The sequence below is a fragment of the Lonchura striata genome, chromosome 9 (assembly GCF_050655825.1).
Source record: "Lonchura striata isolate lonStrDom1 chromosome 9, ASM5065582v1, whole genome shotgun sequence".
NCBI classification, from domain to species: Eukaryota; Metazoa; Chordata; class Aves; order Passeriformes; family Estrildidae; genus Lonchura; species Lonchura striata.
In genome coordinates, this window is record NC_140711.1 from 8,548,191 (window position 1) to 8,565,687 (window position 17,497).

The 17,497-nt window shown below is 39.0% G+C and overlaps 1 protein-coding gene across 1 annotated transcript in view; it reads right to left on the reverse strand.

Annotated features, from left to right (window-relative positions):
• Positions 1-6,578, reverse strand: part of SPSB4 (splA/ryanodine receptor domain and SOCS box containing 4) — a 118,881-nt gene extending 112,303 nt beyond the window's left edge. The window contains exon 1 of the mRNA XM_085587109.1: positions 6,540-6,578. The gene's annotated coding sequence lies outside the window, so the exon portion shown is untranslated. The remainder of the gene's footprint in view (positions 1-6,539) is intronic.
• Between the last annotated feature and the right edge of the window lie 10,919 nt (positions 6,579-17,497).

Genomic DNA, 17,497 nt, shown 5'->3' on the forward strand with positions numbered 1-17,497 from the left:
GCACAGGTTTTGCTCTATGAACATAACAAGGAAAATTCTACTATGCAGAAAACTGAGGTCAGTCACAACTCGCTACACATGGAGACACTGATGGTCACTGAATAGACAAAATGTACATTAAAGCTCATCATGGAGAATAAAATCTTGCCTGGAGCAGCCTTTCCACATCAACAGGTTCTCAGATTGCTGCGATTCAGAGACGTTACCAGGTATGTCTATAAAATGAGGTCATCAAAAGCTGTGGAAGTGTGCCCAAGCCCAGCTGCAGAGGTGTGGCTGAGAGCCCAGAGCCCACAAGGCCTGGGTGTCCAAACCCAGAACAATCTGAGCTCCTGTCCTTTCACTGGCTACTCACCCTTGGAGGGCAGCACCAGGGTGTCTGTATGGATCTGGGCATGCTTGTCTAGAGATCAATTAGTTATATCACAGTTATTGCTACCTTGTTAATCACCTGCTGGGGGTACCTGCGTGTTACTTTTAGCTCTATGGGAATCCTGAGCCTCAGGTGAGAGTCTAAAGGTAGAAGCTTTGTACAATAGCATGAATACACTGATTTCACTCTCAATCTGAGGAGCGCTCATTTCCCCCATAAATCAGAAAACACCCATATTATGCACCACCAGCTTGGCAGAAACAAAGCAACATAATTCCATAACCCACAGAGCCTTTTGCTTTAGTAATCTCTAATGTTTTTCATAGAGACTTCAACTCGAAAATAAAACTAGTTCTTGAAAGGCTGAAAAGACTGAAATCACTACATGCAAGCTTCTAAGAACTTACATAGTCCCCCAAAATATAGTAAAAACATACAGCTACTGCATTAAATGCCATTGCACAACCAATGCAAACATGCCAAAATATCCGTAATCCACCCTTAACAATTTGGGAAGTTCTCCAAATTGCTGCCAGTTTTAGATTACTTGCACATGATCAGGCATTCAGTTAGCTTTTAAATCCTTCCTGGTTAAAAAAATACTGCATTCTTACTTTCAAGCTATCACTACAGCCATAGAGCCGTCACTTTATATTTTTAATTAATCAATAAGACCAGAAATCTGAGAGGTTGTTATGATAATGGTCCATGAAATACCTTGAAGTTTCAATAAACAAAGCAAAAAGAAAATGACCTGTATAAGTACAGTACTCTTCAGCTAACCATTTTTATTTTGTTCTGGTAAAGACATCCAAATATAAAGATATGAACCAGCCAATAAAGCTGTAACAATCTCTAGCACAGCTTGGTGGCAAATGAACAGGTGTGGTAAATACAAATAAATACACTTCCTCTGATTTTTTGCATGTGCTTCACCTCATTTGAACTGCCAGAGCAATGCGGAACAAACACTTTATTTGCATCAAAGTAAATGACACAACTCTGTCCTGCTCCTTGTTACTTCACACAGATTATGATCTTTATCACCGCGTCATTAATTCTTAAAACTGCAAATTAGACTGCAACACCCATTGTACTGTCAAGATAACAAATTGCAATGTCAGCCCTTGGCTTCCTGCTCTGGCTCAGTGGAAGGAGTGGCCATCTGCACACGTCTTTAAGCAAGGCAGAGTATGCACATGTATTATTCTTTACCATGGCAAGTTCAACATGGAAAGTCTTTCAATCCCAGTTTTGAAAATTTCAGAACTGCATCTAATTGTACATCAAGGACTATTTCAATGGTAAGAAGTATTTAAATGATACCATCATACGGCACCTGAAAATTCAATTTGAGGATTGATCTGAACATTTTACTGAGGAAAAGGTTCTACTGATCAAGGAAATATTGTGGTGAAATCCCCAAGAGCCAACAGCCACAATTGTCTACACATACTCCTGTCTCCACCAGGTAGTTCCTGGCATGAGGCAGTGAGAAGGCTGATCTCTGGGAGCAATCCCATTGCATCCCACTGTCCAGCCCTGAGCACGAGGATTCACCTGACACCTAGCTCTGCTCAAATTCGAGCTGTGTGCGATCAAAACATGAGCTTTTTACCTTCTCATTAAACCAAATTCTACAGCTGATAGAAATCAGGACTGCCCCATTATAATGGAAAAATAAAAAAAAACCAACAGGAAACTCAAAATTTGACTGCCACCAATGCCTTCTCTCTGCATCACCGCTGATGCCTTCTGTACCTGGAGAAAAGCCAAAACTTACAGAAAAGAGGTTTTTAAAAGGATTTCTGTCATTCCCCTCCACTATTTTTTTTTTTAATAAATGATATTGCCACCAAAAATATAACAAAAAGGTTTTGCCTATTCACCATCACTCATGGAAGGGGGGGAGGGGGGAAGACCGCCTATATTACAATTCAACAGGCTTTCCAAAAATTGTGCCCTAAGAGTTTTCAAATTCTTCTGATATCTTTCAGAAAATAAGATTAATACAGTCTTAGAACAAGTATTTGATCCCCTTGCTCCTAAGTGTGTATTTTGGCTTGTCATCCCTACAGAAGAGCTGGAGATTTGGGTGCCTCATTCATTTGTTACCACTCCACTTGGCAACCTGCCATTCTAGGGGCAGTGAATGTGGAGTTAAAGGAGTTTTAGAGGGTGCTCCACTGCCCTATGTTTATGATAACACTCTACTGTATAAGCTACTAAAACGTATTTATTATGTTCTTATTTCAGGGACAAAGCAGGATGGGTTAAAAATTCTCAAACGAGTGCAAGAATTTGCACCCAAAATCGGCCATCCCAGATGTGCAAGGCTGCTCAGTTTTTGTACATCCCATATGGTGTGAAACACAAAATGAGAAAGCACAGTAGTGCAAGTTTTAGCTCATATGCTCTAGACAGAAATGACCTTGGAGAAATATGCAGTCAGCTTGCCCAACACTCTGTGTTCCCCCTCTATACCTCTAAAATAAACATTCCAATCCCTTCCTACCAACCCATCTGACACATTACACCAGCCCAATATCAAGTGCCTTACTGCTGTTCTTTTCAACACTGTATTTTCATCTGCAAAAATAATCTAAGAATGGGAAAATTTATTTTCCCATGAACTTAGATCAGCAAGACTCACTTCTCTCCTTCCTCTTCTTCTGAGTGAGGTGGTTCAATACAAGCCCCTCCCTGGCAGCCAGACAATAAAACTGCAAATAACTTATTCTGATCAAAGCCCCATCTGCTTGGCAGCAGCAATTCAACTGCACTTGTGGTTTTTGTATGGCTGCAGCTTCGGAATTGAATGATCCTTTCATTTAGATGGAAGTTTAAACAAAATATGGTAATTAGCATCAACCACTGCTTTCATGGCTACTGTCTACAAAGACATCTCTAATAAAAGGACTTTGCTGCTTTTCCATCTAATTACACAACATTGTTGAACAATACAATTTAAATTTAAATCAGGCAGCTCTTTTTCTTGAAATCAGTTAACAGACTTCCTGTCTTACACTACCTATGGATGGTAGGGGATAGGACCAAAATGAAGAATTCCAACTCCAAACCATCTCAGTGGATTTTGTTTCATCTTTCCCTGAGGAATATGCCTGAGGTTGGTAACATCTAGCCCTAATCTTGCTAGCATAAAACTACCTATCTACCTTTCAAAAAGGAAAGCAGGATTTAAGCTTTTTACCAGAGCAAAGTGAAAAACTAGGCATTATGTAGCATTGTAGTTTTATTACATAATAAAAGATGCCAGCATACAATGATGAATGTTTTTAATGAGATATCCACAGTGCTGTAGTCAATAAAAAATTTTATAGGCACAATCCTCGGCCATATAAACAAGAGGAAAATTAATTTGTTGTAACCACTACCAGTTTTTGTTTAGGTACTATAAATTCTCATTACAATAAAAATAGTGGAAAAATTAATCTTACACCAAAAAGAGTATTTTTGGTAAAGGATGCTTTTCACAATTATATTGGGCTGAATGTTACTGACCTTACAGCAAAGCCAAGGTGGGCCTGACCTTGGGTTGGGAGAGAAACCCCTGGGGTGTATCAGCAGATGCTGTAGAAAAAAGCCAGTGGCTCAGCTAAAACACTTAGTTAACATTAGCCCACAAAACCTGACTGAATGGAAAGACTTAATCTGACCCCATAGTTGATGATGAACTGATAGGCAGGAATAAAATACTGTTTTAAAGCCTCTGGCTGGAGCAAGAATTTTGACACATGAATTCCCTTAGGTTATTCTGACAACTCCAATCTAAAGGTTTATCCTAAAGACTTTTCTTGCCACCTCCTATTTGCCAAGTGAAACAAAAAGGGCAGGTAGATGAAATGTATCTGAGGGAGTCACATATTTTAGTAGTCTGAGTTATAATGTGAGGGAACAGTTTTACTGTGTATTGATGTGTTTGTGAAACTCCTTTTTAGAAATCTGATTGGAAGAGAAAGCTCCAGAATAGTAAACAGCATCCTCCATTAGTTCCTAAACTGAGAGTAACACAAGGCACCAAGAGAGAAAAATTTTGTTTCGATAACATCATCTATTGTGCATTCCCCAAACAGCTAAATCCCAAACAGATTGGGACCTGGAATACAGATAGACAGCATTCCTCACTTACATGCTGTTAGAGAGCTGAACAGCAAACCAGCTCATGTTCAAATACAAATTCTATGTGCAATCCAACAGCTGTTAATTACCATTCCAAGGAAGTGCTCTCCCACCCAAACACCTCTGCCTCACCTTCAGGCAGAACAACCTGAAGTCCATGTCATGTCCCACCATGCAGTCCAGCTACTCTCATCAAGCAACTATTTCCTGCTCTTCTCAGCCTGAGTTTTCTCTCACCCGACACATAATAAGCAACTCCTCTACTAATCCTCCTCACCTAGCAAAGAAACAAAAACTTCAGTTTTCCACTGCGGGGAAAAACCCACCAAACCATAATAAACTAACATATTGACAATTTTGGAGAAAAAGCAGCAAAAAAATTGAAACTGAAAATTACACTTGTCAGGCAACTGCTTCAGCTATGCCCTGTGCAAGGAAAGCTCAAGCAATCTGGAAACCTGCAGCAGACAAAAATAGGAATTCTCACCATAAATTACTACTTTCTTCAGAATTTTTGCCTGTCTCTTCTCTATTACATACCAAGGTGTGCTTAGCAATAGTCAATACAAGACTCATGAATGATAAATAAGCGTTCCTATTATGTGATACTGATGGCTACCCCTCAGTCAAAGGACAACATCTCACACAAGATACAATACAGTACAGCTGATACCCATGAAGCTCTGAAACGGCAGAGACCTTTCAATACCCCTTTAACCATCTGCAAGGACTCTGATTTCCTTGTATCTACTTTCCTCACCTAACAGGATGTCTGTCCTGGCACTGTGTTTGACAGGGAGAAGATGGAAGTTTGTGTCTGGGTATAGTTTCCAAATGCACTTTATAAAGGTATAATTTTGTTTCATTTATAATCCAAATACATTTTTGAATTTAGGGGGAAAATAAATAGGAAAATGTGGGTATGGAATGCTGAGGTTTTTTTATGGAAAGTAACCCACAATGCATATGAATCTCACATTAGTTGACCTGGGACTAAACAATGAGTCCTGAACATCTACAGGTAATAATTTTGCAGTATTCATCCTCTTAAAAAAGACTTCTGGAACCAAGGGAGCATTCCAGCTGCTTACAATATCTCAGTTATCAAGCACCTGCATCTTCACATCATCAGGAAGGGAGGGTTTGAACCTCAGGAAAGTTGATTCTCATGGAATCACATTCCCACTGACAAGAAGCCAGGACCAATTAATGTCCACCACAAGCATCTATATATGTTCATTCAAACAGAAGAGGCTTTACTTTACAGCTACCTTTGAAAAGTGTTCTTCCCATCTCAGATTAAGGTACCACCCAGTCTAATTCCAAACTCCTACTGGCAGACCAGCTACTACCAGCCAGGAACATACTCCCTCCTACAACAGCCTGGGAGGTGCCCCGAGAGAAATTACAGGAAACAGTTCTCAAGGGAGGAGATGAATACACAGGCTGCAGTAAAACTCTACAGAAGACATTTGTTTAGCATATCATGTTTCCATGAAATGCTGTTGCAATTATCCAAAGCCATTATTATGATTATTTTTTCCCCAGTAAATGCTGTTCCTTGGCAGTACAGTGTATTTCATTCTACTACCTATAGGTAGTTTCTTGCTTTCAAAGCCAAGCACAAAACCCTTCCATAGAATACAAATTTAATACTATAAAATGGTGAATTTTTTTTTTTTTCAATGAAAAGCAGAAACAAGCCTGCCTTTTCCTCCCCTTCCTGCTCGGTACCACTCATTTCTCAGGTCACCTACTGGTCAAGCTGTCCCTCAAAGGACTTGTCACAACTCACCCCTATTTGTTAAAACACATAACTCTGCATCCAGTAGCTGTGATTTGACATGGATGAGAATTGCACACTTTTTATACTTGAATTGATTATTCCCTTCCTGCCTCCCATCTGTCTCTCCTGTTATATTTCATCTTAGGAAGCTGTCACAGTGGATGCAACCACAATACACAGAGCATCACCACACAATTTCAGAAAGCTTTAAGCATTCTCCCCGACACAGTTGCACCTTACCTCATCAGAAGGCTTCAGGTGTCTGCCCACACAGAATAACACCATTCCACCTCAGGAGGCTGCAAGCATCTGCTCCCCTGGTTCTTTAGCCCAGCCTTTTATCCCCTCATGTTGATGCATGGCACCTGTGTGCTCTCTGTTCCCTTTGGTGGTTGGTCAGTGCCCCTGGGCACTCCAGGGCTCATTGCTGTTAATGCTGCTCACCTGCTGCTCACAGCTGTGACACTGGGGATGAGGCTCCCACAGCCCCATCCCAACCACACAGACTGTGTGCCTGCAGGAAGCTAGACCAGATGACCTGCTGAAGTCTCTTCCAAAAAAAATTACTTTGATTCCATTAACCCTTGTACTTCAAGAACCTTGCAGGCTCTCCAGGGAAAAAGCACTTTGTAGAGAGACCCAACCAAAACCAATGTTTTATTTCACACCATAAAAATAATAATTCTGGTTATGGCCATGAAGAATTAGAATTATTTGTGGAATATAATGAATTTTCTCAAAATATATATCCATTATATCTGCATATGAAAAGCCAGCTATCCCTTTCTGTGCAGAAAAACATTCTGAGACTCAGTTTGCCCTCATTTGCATTAACATATGCACAGTAATAGTCCACCAGATCTCCACCAGGTCTACTGTGCTTGTTCTAACAGTTGTAATAAGATTGACAGGCCAAAAGGGATTAGTACAGGTACCAGGAACAGGAGGCAATGAAAAATGATCAAGAGTAATAAATTTGATTCTTGTACAATGTCATTAAAATATTCTACAAGAAGATGTATTATCTGTCCTAAAATACAAAGCCATCCTCATGTCTGACCAATGCCAGTGTCACATCATCATCTACAACACTTATGTGGAAGTGTGTTACTATGTGGTCTTCTCACCTTCAAAAGGTCTGCTTAACATGGGTATACAGACATATTTAAAGGATTATTACAGCTGTTCCTTGCCTCTGGCCTGATGCCGTTCAGCACAGCACAGCCATACAATAACCCTTCGGAAAAGCACTGCCTGTCGTGTCTTGTTATTTAAATAGTGAAAGGCAGATAAGTATTCCACTTAAAAGAGACAGGGCTTAATCTGTAAACACTTCAAAGGGATCTCTAATAACTTGGCTTTATCTCATCTTTTTTCATTTTAACTGCAGCTTTGATGTTCCCCCTAATCTTCATCTAACCCTCGGCTTGAGAGCACATCCTCACACAGGAGTTTTTGAGACTGTAGCGTGTATCCCTGACATATCAAATAAAAGTCACAAGCAGGTTACACCAGGCAATCTGGTGCACTTGAGAAGTGAACTGTGGCTGTGTGCCACTCGCTGCTGACAGGTGTGTGTGAGGACAAGTGGCACTGGGACCTTGTCTTCGTGCCATTTGGCCACACCCAAATGGGTGATGGTGTCAGTGACAACCTGCAGGTGAGGGAAGCATTTGCAATACTATTGACAAATGTTTCACCTTCACCATTGTGATTTTGTCAACTTGTCACAGGCAGTTATTTGTGTTTCCTCAAGAATCTATCCATGTTATTCTACTCAAAGATTTTAAATCAATAATATATGCAAACAACAGATACTTCTGGCTGACTAATTTTTTTTAATTTCCTTTTTAATGCAAAGCAAGCCCCATGCAAGCTCATTTTCACAGTATCAAGCAGATATAAAAATAGGATTACTTTTACTCTAAAGATATTTTTATAACCTCATGCTACTTTCTATGTGGAACAGAAAATCAGTGACTCTTACTCTCCAGATAAGCTACTTTCAGTGTAAAGTCAAATGTTACTTCTGAACTCACGCTGTCCATATTAATTAGTAGTACTACTTGTTAATTACTGACCACTAAGACTCTACATAACAAGGTAATATTCTAAAACACTACCATGATATTTCATTGTAAGGAAATAGATTTCATATCTGTAAGCAAGTATGAGTTATCAGAGATTAAGGATTTGGTGGCTGCTGCATCCAAACGGATGAGTCTAAAGGGCAGAGCAAAATCCTGGCTGAAAAGCTGAGTTGGGCATTGCCTCCGATGGATCTGCCAGTGAATCATCCCCATTCTTTCACATCTGCTGTGTGAGTGCTGACAATCACCATCTCTCAAATGTTTAGAAAGCTTAGAAAGCATACTACTCTGTGCAGAGGCATTAACGAGTTTCTTTTTCTGCCACTTAGTCGTAGCAGCTCTCTCAGTCCTCAGGAAGACAAACCTTTTCCTAGTTTGCCTGTAAACTATGTTACCAGCTACACCCCAGGTAAGAGTGTGAGAGTAGCTGTGCTTGAGTGCATACCAAGAAAAGGACATCTGAGGAATGGGCATCCCAAAGAAGCTGTGTCTTAAAAGCACCTTTTTCAAAGAAGAAAAAATCCCTACACAATATTTAAATCGTATTGTTACATCTAAACAGTGAATGAAATAAATTCCTCTGCTTCATGTAATGCTAAACAAAACTACAAATTCCAGAAAGAGGTGAAGCCCATTGATCATTTGCCCCACTTGCTACAGAAAAAAGAGTAATCTATTGTTTCTTAGTACAAAACATACATTGTAATGTTTATTAAGGCCCTATGAGGCTGTACAAACTCTTTCCTTCACACTCCAAATCCCCAAATATGCACCAGTTTAACTGACATAAGAACACTATGATGCAATGCATGTACACCAACTGCTCCGCTCTTTGCAGATGTCAGGAAAATCCAAGTGCCAGAGGTTTATGTCCAAAAAGGAGTCAGAGGAGTCCTTCAACTTCATTCAAATAAAGGGAGAGGGTCTATTGGGCTTTTCTCTCCCGAGGTTTCAGAGGCGCAGCCTCCCTTTTATCCTAAACCCCCGGCCGTGTGTTGCCCTCTTCCTTTCCCCATTGGCTGAGCTGCTAGCAAGGTACAGCCTTCCCAAACCACTTACCCCATATTCCCCCCTTGAACCTGGCATTTTACCCCAAAGTTCAGCTTTGTGCAGACCTTTGTGTGTTCCAGGAGCCCAAACTGTCTGGGCCTGGTAAGGAACCCGTCCCCCAAAGCCAGTAGAGACATTGATACCCATTCCTTCACCCATCCAATAGTTTGTGAAGATATTAGCACACATCTTTCCTCTCACAGGCATGCTGGGAAAGATCCATGTAAGAAGTTTCCCTTGTTATTTCTAAATAAAAAATTACCAGAGAAAAGCTGTGTAACAGGAGTTCTGCATTTTCACTTGTATAATTTATTTATGAGTTTAAAAATAAATTGTGATTCCAGAGTCGTTCAGAATATAAGTGAACAGAGGAAAATATTTTGCATCATTTCCTTTCCTCTGACAAATTCTGTCTTTGATTTTGTACAGGCTCCATGAACTTACAGTTCTTTCAAGAACTGCATGTAGATATATAAGATCCCATAACTTTAACTGAAATGTACATTAATTCTGACAGGTTTGAAATGTCAATTTTGGTTTCTGCACTCATTGCACTAAATTACTCTTCCTAAAATTTCATGTAAGACCATCAAACTAAAGAAGATCCTGTACATATGAAACTCACTGTGGAACAGAAGCCCAAACCATCAAAGAACACACAGCAAATTTTCACAGTAAGGAATTAAAATGATTTGCCAACCAGCAATGATTTGCTGAAATAACCTGTGAATAACAAACACAAGCCAAAATAAACAAGAAGCTGTCCACAGACTGCTTGAGGACAATGGGGAAATAGAAAGATGAAAAAGCCACAATACATTCACTAATTCACAACTACTAATTTATTTGCTGAGTTACAATGGCATTTGGTCTGAAAACCAAATAGTGGTAACTCCCACTACGTAGATTTCAAATGTAGTATTTCAAGCAGATGGCTGGGGCAGTCTGGATCATTTTGTTGTTTACTTCTTCCATTTGTTTGTTGATTTTAAATTTAGACCAATTCCTACCCAAGCACAAAAGTACAGCTAGGTAAGGGATTTTCACTTGTGTATTTGCAGTCTGTACTAATAACAGTGTGAATATTTATGTCATACAGTAATCATGTCCAACTGAGACTGTATTTTGTTAATATATCCATTTTGTGTCTTAGGAATAAGAGATCCCACTCTGAACTGTGGCACGACAGACTTTGGATGGCAAACCTCAGAGAACTTAATTTCTACATGTTTGACTACCTAAGAATATCTACGAACTTTGTTTAAAAAAAAACTAATGCATTTCCTTTTACTTATAGCTTCAGACTCTGCCTGGAGATTTATAATTCATTAATTTTACATACCACTGAATGTGGCTGTGGATATCTGAGTCACCTTGTGCAATTTCTGAAGGTGAAAAAGCCACAAAAGGAAGAAAAACTGATCTGTCAGCATCAGGGTATAATCAATAACATCCCAGATTAGACAAACAGTGCCACAATATATCAGTCCCAATTTTTTAAACAAATATTTTTAATTGAATTCTTAATATAAAGAATCTTTAATGGAATTCTTTAATTTAAAGAATCCACTTCATATACATACATATATATATTTAAAAGAGCCATTAAGGAAGTACTTTACAAAATACCTACAACTTTCATCACCTTCAGCTGAACCCAACTGAGCTGAGCCTAAACTTTCAACATTTGTTTATAGACAAACTATAAACCCCTAGCATAAAAAGAAAAATTAAAGAGATGCATTTAAGAAAGATATTAAATGAACAAATTATGTAATGTAACTATATGCACAATTTTTAAGTTCACCATGTGCTGTTAAAAATAAATAAGAGCACACTGTTTTTACAATTAGTGACTGGAGTTCATTTGGGTTCCTTTTCCTTTTAATTTTCCATATATTAACACTACCTGAGTAATTCTACGCTTAATTCTAAGATTAATTCTACGCTTAATTCTAAGATTAATTTTCAGTGGGACTCAAGTACATAGATATTTACAGAACTTGTCCTTTCTATTAATATTAGTTAAAACTGAGGCTGAAACAACATACTGTTCTACTGATACTTTCACTAAAAGGTAATAAAGACTTTAGATACTAATTAGATTCAAAAGAAAGTAGACTATCAGTCATACTCATGAGAAGTTTGAATTTTCTTACTTATTCAGTAGAAAGCTCCAGAGGTTATATGTCATCAAAACTTAATAAAATTAATATATTAACAACAGAGTAATTTTTATACATTGATTCAAATCTATCCTACAGAATATAAGAGGATTTCATTGTATGAATGCACTTTCTTCAGAAAAGTTTAAAATTTCTAGGAGAGAACAATTCCCAGTTCATAAGACATTTCTGCTAAATGTCAACCCTAGTATGATTTCATAAAAAAAAGAAAAAATCAGTAGGATTTCTCTGAAAGAAAACAGTCTAAGAGCTAGTTTCCCATGGCATAACGCATCATCTAACACACAATCAGCTCATGAAAAGAAAGGAAGTTATAAGGCAAATGACAACATTTGGACTACCTAAGTATAAAGAGTAGGAGTATAAAAATCTGTATTGAAGAATGGAGACCTTTATAGTTTTAATATTTCAAACATTAATTTATTTTGTAGTATTTCCTGTGAACAATTACGGGGAAAATTTATAATAGCATCATATATTTACAAAATTTATTCTCAGGTCCTCTCAGAGAGCAAGAATCCTGATGTTCACACTGTGGGTAATTACACACCTCTTTCATGGCCATAAAGGAGTGCATATGCCCATTACTGTTTGAGAGTCCCTTTAATTGCAGGGTCAATCAACTCCAGATTGAACTGCCAGCTGCAATTATTCATTTAGAGCAATCAGATCTCCCCAGTAGTTGAACATGAAGAATTAAAACTCTCAGAGAGAATTGGTATTGGTTCTCAATATCTGCAAAAGTATAATTGAAAACAGTGTTAAACTTAGATTTGTCCCTAGCATTTATTTTTATGTAATATGTGGTTTGTAAGCATAAAAGGGTATTAAGACTTGTGAAAAGAAGGAAAGGAGATGAGAGAAAGAGGAGAGGAGAGAAAGAGAAGATTGTTTTCTTTTAATTCGTCCTACATGGAAAATATATTACCGTGTTGGCTCTCACAATTGTTAGAGTGAATACACTGTGCTTTATAATGTTGACTTTTGTAAGAGAAGTTTTGCTAAAGTTTAGAGTTCTTTTAATGCAAATATTGTGTCGTGATACCAATGTTGGCTGGGAGTTGTTGTAATGTTAACATTTAACCAGTGAAAGAATCTAGGCCTGTTGAATGTTTCAAAAAGTAACAGATGGCCACAACGAGTATGACTGCATATGCTCTGAAGTGGAGGGACAGAGGAGGAACTATATTAAAATATTTTAATATATATAATCATTTATGAATATGTATTTGGTTGATGCAATACCCAGGGTATATAAGAGGTGTTATTACTGTGTTGACTGGTGTGCCCCTGGCTGCAGTTAAGCAGCCAGTGCTGTTCCTTTTGCTTTATTAAATTTGTCGTCTATTGTCTCTTAATTAAATTTCTTTGAATTTTAACTGAGGAGTGGGCTTTGTATGTCACAAACCCAATACTTAGTAAACCAGGGGATGCACCTGGAAGCAGTCCAGGCTCTGCTTTAGTAACAAAAATTACTGAAGTGTTGGTCTTTTTTTTCAAATAAACGTCTGGGCAAACTGGCCAGTGCGAGATTAATTTGGAAGTCATTATTCACCACTACAGACACTATTTTGCTCAATGGAGAAAAGCATTATAAACAAGCTTTGTGGCATGTCCTACCTGATCAGTGCGTGGTGTTAACAACCACCAAGCCCAGCCCCTGGCCTGACCCAAAAAAGCTCTGAACACAGTCAGCTCCTCACAGCTCAGTTCTTTGCCCCAGCAGTGAGACTACTGCTGCAGGGCTGCTCTGTGCTCCACTGCAGCGATGGACAGACACGGGCCACACTGTGCAAGCAAAGCCAGTTTGTTACACTAATCACCAGTATTTATAGCTCTCTGACTTCTGTACAAAATTCTCCACTCGGACCCCTTTGCCCCTGTTCCCTTAGTAACACAATCTTTTCTGTATCCAGTCCTTGTCACATTCTTTTGTGTCAGCAATGTCCTTGTTCCATCTTCTCTCCTCAGAGGGGTCAGAGTGACCAGACATGGTCCATGGTGTCTTCATTTTTGTTCTTGCCTTGAGTTTATCTTTCTCACTGCTTCCACTGTACCAGGGCCAGGAGCTCTGCAGCACTACCCAGCTCAGCTTCTGTGGCAGAGGAGGCCTGCGTAAAGCTCATTTCTTAACCCTTTCCTCCCCTGAGTCCTTTGCCAGTTCAGAGAGCACGACTACATTCCACTGCATATGTTTTATATATGTGTAAAATTAAGCCACAGGTGGTGAGGAGCACCACACGCTGTCACATTTCCAGCCACAGGACAAAATAACTTCTCCCAGAAGCTGAAGACCGACATGGGCAAAACTGTCTTCAGGATAAAGCTGTAGACCCTGTGGGTCTCTCAAACTAGAGCAATCAATAATAATTAATTTGTAGCTTCCAGGAATTTAATGAAAGTTCACACAAAGGGTAGCTAGTGTGATTTAACCTGTAATAAACTGCACATACACATGTTTAGGGGAGAAAATCAGGGCAACTTATCCCATGTGCTATTGAGAGGAGAGATGTGTGCTAGTACAATTTGATGGCTGAAGGAATGGGTCTTAATGTCTTTACTGAGTATGGGCGACAGGTTCCTTACAGTTTGGGTTCCTGGAACAAGGGTCTGCACAAAGCTGAACTTTGGGGTAAAATGCCAGGTTCAAGGGAGGAATATGGGGTAAGTGGTTTGGGAAGGCTGTACCTTGCTAGCAGCTCAGCCAATGGGGAAAGGAAGAGGGCAACACACGGCTGGGGGTTTAGGATAAAAGGGAGGCTGCGCCTCTGAAACCTCAGGAGAGAAAAGCCCGATAGACCCTCTCCCTTTATTTGAATGAAGTTGAAGGACTCCTCTGACTCCTTTTTGGACATAAACCTCTGGTGTTTGCAGACAGACTGCATATTTTCCTCACACTATTTTTTTTTTTTTTTTTTTTTTTAGGAAAAAAGGTGAGGGAATGTCAGAAGTTGTATAGCAAAAACTACACATGATAAAGAATAGCATATGAAAAAAGTAAGTTGGTTTTTTTTTTACCCTCCATATATCTGTATTAATTTAAATTTTAAAAATACTTGGTAACTGCAAAATTGTTGCTGCTAACGCATTGCCTGCTAGGAAGGAGTTCATCCTTTATTAACCTCTTTACTAATCTAAATATTTCTGGAGGATTTCCATAGAAAGGCAATACACAGGCTGATAATAAATGTCATACAGAAAACAAGAACATTGCTCATAATCTAAAACTGCTTACATGGGTTTTAGCCTTTTTTGGGGTCAATGTGTTTTAGAAAGGGCGAGCAGGACTATTTTTACCAAGATCCACATTGCTCTCAAATTTTTCCCGACTACTTTCTTTACCACCACAGAAGGGAATTTTAAAATTTAAACATGAAGTACAAATTAAATTAACAGTTTAGGAGGTTTTCTTTATTGTTGTTAATTGACATCTTTTGATTCATGGACATATTCTGGGTGATGCATTGCTTTCCAATCCAAATGCTCAAAGATGCTGAGTCAGGCCACAAATTCCATGAGATCTTATAGTGAAATAACCAAGCTGGATGTTTTATTTTACTTCTATTTTTTATCATCTGTTCTTTAAGTAATATTAAGGTCCACAAATATTTGTTAGCTGGTTTGTGTCTCCCAGAAAAGTATGTAAATCCTTGAGGCTTGCAAGTATAAATACAAGAAATGAATTGCCTGTACTGAGTCAGGGAGAAAGAACTGAAACTCAAGATTGTGCCCATATAGGAAAGAAAGATATTATAAGCATAGGAAAGAAAGTAAACTTTTATCCATTATAAATTAGTCTTGAAGTCTTACTCATCAACAAGACAGAAAAAAAATCAGATTTATTATTTTACATCTCACTCAGACACATTGAGAGCTAGGATTTGCACAATGCTCTCCAGAGGTTTCCCTACCTTACTCCAACTAGCCTAGAATATAATGGCAACTAGCAAAAGGCATGGGAATTCTGTCTTTGATTTCAAGATTTGCTTTCAGTGTATAGTTAAAAAATTAAAAACAAATTTAAATAATCCTAGTTTTTAGATAAATGTAAATAAACAACCAAAAATAAACAAATACAAAGAAAACCCCCTCCACAATCCCACTTTCCCACCTTTTGTAGGCTTACAAATTACCTCAAAACTCTATTACTTTTGTTAAAGGTTTTGGTGGTGGCATTTTATTGCTGTTGTGAGCTGGTTTGGCAAGGTTTGTGTTGTTTTGCTGTTTGGGTTTCTTTGAGACTGGAGGCATATTAAAAAATATCTAAATGTGTTGCTCATATGACTTTGGTTAAAAAAAATTAGAGCAGAATTTTCTGTGGATACTTTCTTAAAACCCAGGGGACCACACTAATTACTGATGCAACACATAATCCTTGTCTGTCTGCTGCCAAATCTGTTCTCTCACAGGGAGTTGTAGACAGGATCATGATCTAAGCTCCTTCTGATGCACCTCCTATATTGCTGCCATTGCCAGTCTGTACCAGGGTGTCAGCTGAGAACGTGGCTCCTGCATGAACTGCCTGTGGTTAAATGAATTTGTCAGAATGAGATGCCTCACTTGGCACCGTTACAACATAGCCTCTTTCCAAGGGGATTGAAATCAATCCATTCACCAGCGAGCTTTTAGGACACTCCCTGCACTGCCCTGTGCTCGTTAGTCGTGGAAGTGGGAAAGCAAGTCATTTACTAATGTACTTTATGATGTCTGATTAAAAAGGCTGAGAGAAGACATTCAAACCTAAATTCAGCCTGAGAGGATGGCTTCAGCTCTAGTGTGTAACAGAAGAGTTTCTGTAATGCAAGGACCAGGCTGGCAAGCTCTGCTCTCATCAGACAGGAATAACTGCAGCAAACTGCTGGCATGTGCTGAATTTACTGGTGTCTGTGGTGCTTAATGGGCCATCACCAACACGGGGCGGTGTGTTTCTGTTTGGGTTTAAGAGAGAAAATAATGCTGGAAAAAGACAGGTCTCTGAAAGACAAGCGTTACATAAATATGAAATAGAAGAGGATACCCTGATTTAGGAAGAGAGGATAAAGAGCACAGGCAGATTCCAGGATGAAAGGTGACAGTAATCTGACCGTCTGGCAAAGCCCATAATGGCTGATTAGGAAGAGAAAAATGTGATTAAAGCATACTACAGTTTCATACAGTACTGTCATCTTGAAATCTCTCAAAAAAGGGATTTTTATAGGGCCCGACACAACACATATATTAATACACTGCAACAGCAAGAAGCTAAAACTAGTGAGTACAGAAGAAAAAATATACTAATTAAAAGTAACTTGAATTAGCACAGAAGAGCCTCAGATTCAGGTCAAACTGAGCAGATTTCAATAAACATATTCAAAGCCACTTAGTAGTTTAAGTACCCTGGTCGATATTGTTTTAGTTTCTTTGCTGAAAAAGCAATATAAAGAAGCTAAACCAGGCTGGTATGTGCAGAGAATTCAAAACAGAACACCTCAAACCACCCAAACTCCAACACAGCTCTCCACATTTACCCTTAGGAAGGCCAATAAATATTGTCCCTCTTAACAGGTCCTAAGGAGCCTGCCCCCTCCACTAGCTCAGATGTGTTATGGATGAGCAGACACCTTTCTGAGTTCCTTGTGATACCCTTAGGAAGTGTCACACACTGAAAAACCAGAGATCAAACACGCCTCTAAGCTGCTGTGAGCCTGACACAATGCAAAGCCAGAGAGGGGATGAGAGGAACCGATGGCAGAAGGGAAACAGGACACTGGCATTGTGTGGGACTGGGGTCACTGTGCTGGGACTGAACTGGGAGAGTTGGTGGACACAGCTTTGAGCTGCAAGACTCCTTTTAGCCTTGCTAGATTCATCTGTTATTCCCAACCCAGACTTG